Source organism: Oncorhynchus mykiss, chromosome 10 (assembly GCF_057628025.1).
Source record: "Oncorhynchus mykiss isolate SJ-2025 chromosome 10, ASM5762802v1, whole genome shotgun sequence".
Taxonomy (NCBI): domain Eukaryota; kingdom Metazoa; phylum Chordata; class Actinopteri; order Salmoniformes; family Salmonidae; genus Oncorhynchus; species Oncorhynchus mykiss.
In genome coordinates this window covers 3,685,001-3,692,500 of record NC_143031.1, presented here as the reverse complement: position 1 = coordinate 3,692,500, position 7,500 = coordinate 3,685,001, and the positions used below count along the sequence as shown (strand labels likewise).

The 7,500-nt window shown below is 51.7% G+C and overlaps 1 pseudogene across 1 annotated transcript in view; it reads right to left on the bottom strand.

The window, feature by feature from the left end:
• The window catches only part of LOC110534821 (serine/threonine-protein kinase DCLK1-like), a 123,050-nt pseudogene that overhangs the window by 17,975 nt on the left and 97,575 nt on the right, over window positions 1–7,500 (bottom strand). Inside the window, exons 6-9 of the transcript XR_016484077.1 lie at window positions 3,338–3,419; window positions 2,823–2,998; window positions 1,812–1,932; window positions 838–984 (exon numbers count right to left, since the gene is read on the bottom strand). The product of XR_016484077.1 is annotated as a serine/threonine-protein kinase DCLK1-like (transcript). The remainder of the gene's footprint in view (window positions 1–837; window positions 985–1,811; window positions 1,933–2,822; window positions 2,999–3,337; window positions 3,420–7,500) is intronic.

Genomic DNA, 7,500 nt, shown 5'->3' with positions numbered 1-7,500 from the left:
CAGCACTCCACCAATCAGGCCTTTGTGGTGGAGTGGCCAGATGGAACCCAGTCCTCAGTAAAAGGCATGACATGCCGCTTGGAGTTTGCCAAAAGGCACCTAAAAACTATCAGACCATGAGAAACAAGATTCAACTCCTTGGCATGAATGCCAAGGGTCACGTCTCAAGGAAACCTGGCACAATCCCTACGGTGAAGCATGGTGGTGGCAGCATCATGCTGTGGGGATGTTTTTCAGTGGTGGGGACATGGACACTAGTCAGGATCGAGGGAAAGATGAACGGAGCAAAGTACAGAGAGATCCTTGATGAAAACCTGCTCCAGAGCACACAGGACCTCAAACTGCAGCGAAGGTTCATCTTTCAACAGGACCACGACCTTAAGCACACAGCCAAGACAACACAGGAGTGGCTTCGGGACAAGTCTCTGAATGTCCTTGAGTGGCCCAGCCATATCCCGGACTTGAACCCGATCGAACATCTCTGGAGAGACCTGATAGCTGTGCAGCGATGCTCCCCATCCAACCTGACAGAGCTTGAGAGGATCTGCAGAGAAGAATGTGAGTAACTCCCCAAAATACAGGTGTGCCAAGCTTGGTAGAGTCATACCCGAGAAGACTTGAGGCTGTAATCACTGCCAAAGATGCTTCAACAAAGTTCTGAGTAAAGGGTCTGAATACTTATGTAAATGTGACATTTCAGATTTATTTTATTGTTACAAAAACTTCTAAAAACCTGTCTTTTCTTTGTCATTATAGGGTACACACACACACACACACACACACACACACACACACACACACACACACACACACACACAACACACGTACATGACGTACCAGTAAGTTTTCTGGTTTGACGTCCCTGTGTACGATGTTGAGGCTGTGGAGGTATTTGATGGCGTCGGCCAGGTCGTACAGCATCCCGCTGGCGTCCCTCTCCGTGTATCTGTTAGTGGACGTGATGGCATCGAACAGATCGCCCCCCTGTGGACAAAACACACAATGACATGCAACAATATTAATACAATGCCAATTGGGAAGGATGGTTTTTTGTTTGTGATTATTCAAAAAAAACTGTGTGTGAAGCAGTGTCCTGAGGAAGCAGAGGTGTCCTCAATTCTCCACCTGACACACATCACACATTAATCTACGCACACACACACACCTTCCTGTCAGGGTCCCTGAGAGGACTAAGTGGAGCAGCAGCTTAAAATAGGTTCCACACACACACGCACACACACACACACACAGTCATTAAAATTAGAAAACTTTCAATACTCCTGTAACTGTCAAGACTCCTCCTGATAACTGTCAAGACTCTTCCTGCAACTGTCAAGACTCCTCCTGTAACTGTCAAGACTCCTCCTGTAACTGTCAAGTATCCTTCTTTAACTGTCAATGCTCCTCCTGTTACTGTCAAGATTCCTCCTGATAACTGTTAAGACTCCTCTAACTGTCAAGGCTCCTCCTGTACCTGTCAAGACTCCTCCTGATAACTGTCAAGACTCCTCTAACTGTCAAGGCTCCTCCTGTAACTGTCAAGGCTCCTCCTGTAACTGTCAAGGCTCCTCCTGATAACTGTCAAGGCTCCTCCTGTAAATGTCAAGACTCCTCCTGATAACTGTCAAGGCTCCTCCTGTAACTGTCAAGACTCCTCCTGTAACTGTCAAGACACTCCTCCTGTAACGGTCAAGACACTCCTCCTGTAACGGTCAAGACTCCTCCTGTTTCTGGAACAACAGTCATGACTGGAGGCTTTACCCTGGCTATACCCCAGGTATAACAGAGACACATCCCCCAGGGCTGCGTACCTTAACCAGTTCCATGACCAGGTAGAGCTCGCTGTAAGTGTCCATCTCCTCCAATCAGCAGGACAATGTTGGGGTGTTTCACCCTCCTGAGGATGGCTACCTCATTCTGGATCATCTGCTCCTGTTGGGGGGAGGAGGAGGATGAGGGGAGGAAGAGGACGAGAAGGAACAGGAGGATGAGGAAGTGGAGAAGGAGATGAGACAGACCGTTAGAGACCAGCTACTGTACTTATCAACACTACTAACACAACTAAATATTAATTCAGAAAAATAAATCAATGTTTATATTAATGTAAACCTACAAAATATATAATAAATGTGGATGTGGATGTGCCCTGGAAAAGAGCCACCTCCCACCCTCATTGACCCCTCTTGATCCCTCTCACCCTTATGAGCATAATTGACTCCTTCTCCCTTTGCCCCCCAACCGTCCTGCCCATATTGACCTCCTTGCTCCCCTCACCCCTGTTACACCCTCTCCCCCTCCCCTCACCCCCTCCCCCGTTACCCCCCCCTCTCCCCCTGTTACACCCTCTCCCCCTCCTCTCTCCCCCTGTTACACCCCCTCCCCCTCCCCTCCCCTCTCCCCCTCCCCTCACCCCCTGTTACCCCCGACCCCCCTGTTACACCCCCTCCCCCTCCCCTCACCCCCTGTTACCCCCGACCCCCCTGTTACACCCCCTCCCCCTCCCCTCACCCCCTGTTACCCCATCTCCCCATCTCACCCCCTGTTACACCCTCTCCCCCTCCCCTCACCCCCCCTTATCCCCTCCCCCGTTACCCCCCCATCCCCCTGTTACACCCTCTCCCCCTCCTCTCTCCCCCTGTTACACCCCCGCCCCCTCCCCTCCCCTCTCCCTCTCCCCTCACCCCCTGTTACCCCCGACCCCCCTGTTACACCCCCTCCCCCTCCCCTCACCCCCTGTTACCCCATCTCCCCCACCACACCCCCTGTTACCCCTCTCGCCCTCCCCTCTCCCCCTCCCCACACCCCCTGTTACCCCCCCTCACCTTGCCCTGGCGTCGGCCCTTGTTAATGATCTTCAGGGCGTATTCTCTGCCTGTAGAGTGTTCCACACATTCCCGGACCACCGCAAAGTTACCATCTCCCAATGTACGTCCCACTCTGTAGCGCTCTGATATGGAGGCAGGCACCGCCGGGATCTCATCCTCTACTACTGGTTGAGCTGGGGGAGGGGAGGGAGGGAGGGAGGGAGGGAGGGAGGGAGGGAGGGAGGGAGGGAGGGAGGGAGTTAAAAGGGATACAATGAGTCTGATAAACTTGTGGATTTGTATGTCTCTGTGTTAAAGGAAGTTAGAGATAGTTTTGTAAGAGTTGTGATTTGTAGGAGTTGTATTTCAAAGAGAGGAATGAAAAATAAAGAGAAATAGATGGGGTACATGAAGATTATATATATATATATATATATATATATATATATATATATATATATATATATATATATATATATATATATATATATATATATACTGTATATATAAATGAGAGAGAGATCATTGCTTACATTCAGTGACTGGTCCATCCCCTTCAGCCAATGAATTACAGACTTTGGTAGAGGCCAGAGAGATAGACAAACCCTGAGACTCCTAGAGAGGGGGGGGGGGGGGCAGGTAGAGAGAGAGAGAGAGAGAGAGAGTGGGGATGAGAGGGAGAGGTAGAGAGAAAGGGGGGAGAGGTAGAGAGAGAGGGGGGGAGGTAGAGAGAGAGGGGGGGAGAGGTAGAGAGAGAGAGAGGGGGGAGAGGTAGAGAGAGAGGGGGGGAGAGGTAGAGAGAAAGGGGGGAGAGGTAGAGAGAAAGGGGGGAAAGGTAGAGAGAGAGGGGGAGAGGTAGAGAGAAAGGGGGGGAGAGGTAGAGAGAGAGGGGGGGAGGTAGAGAGAGAGGGGGGGAGAGGTAGAGAGAGAGAGAGGGGGGAGAGGTAGAGAGAGAGGGGGGAGAGGTAGAGAGAGAGAGGGGGGAAGAGGTAGAGAGAGAGGGGGAGGAGAGGTAGAGAGAGAGAGAGGGGGAAGAGGTAGAGAGAGAGAGAGAGAGGGGAGATGTAGAGAGAGAGAGAGAGGGGGGGTATGAGAGGGAGAAAGAACAATTAAATAAACACATCCTAATCAACACCAATTCTGAGAAATGAACTGAGACGGAGTGAAAGAGAATTACGCATCTATCCTCTCCGCTCTCTGATCTGTCCATAGTCAGGTTTGGGACTGTGCTCCCTTCCTCTCACCCCTTTCTCTCTCTCCTCCATCCCTAAAGGGTCTTGCCCCCTCCGTTCTCCTTCTTTCTAGGGTGCATAAAGTGTATACTGCACTTTCATACCATTTAAACATATTTGGGATGGAGCCACAATCTGTCTGTCTGTCTGTCTGTCTGTCTGTCTGTCTGTCTGTCTGTCGTCTGTCTGTCTGTCTGTCTGTCTGTCTGTCTGTCTGTAGCCACAGTAGCAGCGGTTTGTCTAACGACAAAGACTCATCACAGAACCAGCCATCTTAACCCTCCTAGAAGTTGCCATGGCAGCACTAGGAACCCGGGAGAGAGGGAGTAGAGAAGGGGGAGACTGTTTGGGGCTGTCATTTATATTATTCTCTATTCAATCATCTTCACCCCTCCTCTGTCCTCCTCGTCTCTCTGTCTACCCTCCTCTCTCCTCCTCATCGCTCTGTCTACCCTCCTCTGTCCTCCTCGTCTCTCTGTCTAACCTCCTCTCTCCTCCTCATCTCTCTGTCTACCCTCCTCTCTCCTCTTCGTCTCTCTGTCTACCCTCCTCTCTCCTCTTCGTCTTTCTGTCTACCCTCCTCTCTCCTCTTCGTCGCTCTGTCTACCCTCCTCTCTCCTCTTCGTCTCTCTGTCTACCCTCCTCTCTCCTCTTCGTCTCTCTGTCTACCCTCCTCTCTCCTCTTCGTCTCTCTGTCTACCCTCCTCTCTCCTCTTCGTCTTTCTGTCTACCCTCCTCTCTCCTCTTCGTCTCTCTGTCTACCCTCCTCTCTCCTCTTCGTCTCTCTGTCTACCCTCCTCTCTCCTCCTCGTCTCTCTGTCTACCCTCCTCTTTCCTCTTCGTCTCTCTGTCTACCCTCCTACTCACCACTACTAAAGAGAGGGTAATCATCACTATAAAGGAGCGAGAGGTAATCATCACTATGAAGGAGTGAGAGGTAATCATCACTATGAAGGAGTGAGAGGTAATCATCACTATGAAGGAGTGAGAGGTAATCATCACTATGAAGGAGTGAGAGGGTAATCATCACTATGAAGGAGTGAGAGGGTAATCATCACTATGAAGGAGTGAGAGGGTAATCATCACTATGAAGGAGTGAGAGGTAATCATCACTATGAAGGAGTGAGAGGTAATCATCACTATGAAGGAGTGAGAGGGATAATCATCACTATGAAGGAGTGAGAGGGTAATCATCACTATGAAGGAGTGAGAGGGATAATCACTACAAAAGCATTCATATTGACTCCAGGAGAGACCTCATGATTGGCATACTGAGATTGAACCAGCTGCCTCTCCTTGTCTCCTGTCCTCTCCTTGTCTCCTGTCCTCTCCTTGTCTCCTGTCCTCTCATTGTCTCCTGTTCTCTCCTTGTCTCCTGTTCTCTCCTTGTCTCCTGTTCTCTCCTTGTCTCCTGTCCTCTCCTTGTCTCCTGTCCTCCCCTTGTCTCCTGTCCTCTCCTTGTCTCCTGTCCTCTCATTGTCTCCTGTTCTCTCCTTGTCTCCTGCCCTCTCCTTGTCTCCTGTCCTCTCCTTGTCTCCTGTCCTCTCCTTGTCTCCTGTCCTCTCCTGTCCTCTCCTTGTCTCCTGTCCTCTCCTTGTCTCTTGTCCTCCCCTTGCCTCCTGTCCTCCCCTTGTCTCCTGTCCTCCCCTTGTCTCTTTGTCCTCGCCTTGTCTCCTGTCCTATCCTTGTCTCCTGTCCTCTCCTTGTCTCCTGTCCTCTCCTGTCCTCATCTCCTGTCCTCATCTCCTGTCCTCGTCTCCTGTCCTCTCCTTGTCTCCTGTCCTCTCCTTGTCTCCTGTCCTCTCCTTGTCACCATCACCTTGCAGTGCAGAGGAGAGGAAGCCTGGTGTTTTCTCTAGCCTGATTGGTCCAGCTCTATCACCTTGCAGTGCAGAGAAGAGGAAGCCTGGTGTTTTCTCTAGCCTGATTGGTCCAGCTCTATCACCTTGCAGTGCAGAGGAGAGGAAGCCACTTTATCCATGTAATGTCTGCTTTACAGAATCTATGTCTATGGGAATGTTCTGGAACATTTCTCATGTTGACTCTAGAACAGATATCATGCCTGGGATGCTAAAGCTTGACATTTGAAGGTATTGGGCTGACATCTGCCACATTTACCTTGAATGTGATCAGTGACAACATGGTAACGTTTGCCCTTAAAAGCTGCATTGTTTACAAACACAATTGGATTGAATCTCGGCCCATATCTGATGTTTTCCCGTCCTGATCAACCCCCAGATGTTATGAAATATGACAGGAAGGACTGTTAAATAAACATCCTGTTGTTTTTTGTGTTCCTAAAATCAATAGAATCAACATCTTCCAGTGCTGTGGAGATGTAACAGTTGTTTGGTCAGCCAGCCAGTCAGTCAGCCAGTCAGTCAGCCAGTCAGTCAGTCAGTCAGCCAGTCAGCCAGTCAGTAAGCCAGTCAGTCAGTCAGCCAGTCAGTCAGACAGCCAGCCAGCCAGCCAGCCAGTCTACCAGCCAGTCTACCAGTCTACCAGCCAGCCAGCCATCCAGTCCACCAGTCTACCAGCCAGTCTACCAGTCAGCCAGTCAGCCAGCCAGTCAGTCAGTCAGTCAGCCAGCCCGCCAGTCTACCAGCCAGTCAGCCAGCCAGCCACAGCCAGCCAGCCACAGCCAGCGAGTCAGCCAGCCAGTCATCCAGCCAGCCAGTCAGCCAGCCAGTCTACCAGCCAGTCAGTCAGCCAGCCAGCCAGTCAGTCAGTCTACCAGTCTACCAGCCAGTCTACCAGCCAGCCAGCCAGTCAGTCTACCAGTCTACAAGCCAGTCAGTCTACCAGTCTACAAGCCAGTCAGCCAGCCAGCCAGTCAGCCAGCCAGCCAGTCTACCAGTCTACCAGCCAGTCTACCAGCCAGTCAGCCAGTCATCCAGCCAGCCAGCCAGCCAGCCAGCCAGTCAGCCAGCCAGCCACAGCCAGCCAGCCAGCCAGTCAGTCAGTCAATCAGCCAGCCAGTCATTCAGTCTACCAGCCAGCCAGCCAGCCAGTCTACCAGTCAGTCAGTCAGTCATCCAGTCAGTCAGTCAGCCAGCCAGTCAGTCAGCCAGTCAGTCAACCAGCCAGCCAGTCATCCAGTCAGCCAGCCAGCCAGTCAGTCAGTCATCCAGTCAGTCAGCCAGCCAGCCAGTCAGTCAGTCAGTCAGTCAGTCAGCCAGCCAGTCATCCAGTCAGCCAGCCAGTCAGTCATCCAGTCTACCTGCCAGCCAGTCAGCCAGCCAGTCAGTCACCCAGTCAGCCAGCCAGTCATCCAGTCAGCCAGGCATTCAGTCAGCCAGCCAGCCAGTCATCCAGTCAGTCATCCAGTCAGCCAGCCAGCCAGCCAGTCAGCCAGTCAGCCAGCCAGCCAGTCATCCAGTCAGTCATCCAGTCAGCCAGCCAGTCAGCCAGCCAGTCATCCAGTCAGCCAGCCAGTCAGTCATCCAGTCAGCCAGCCAGTCAGT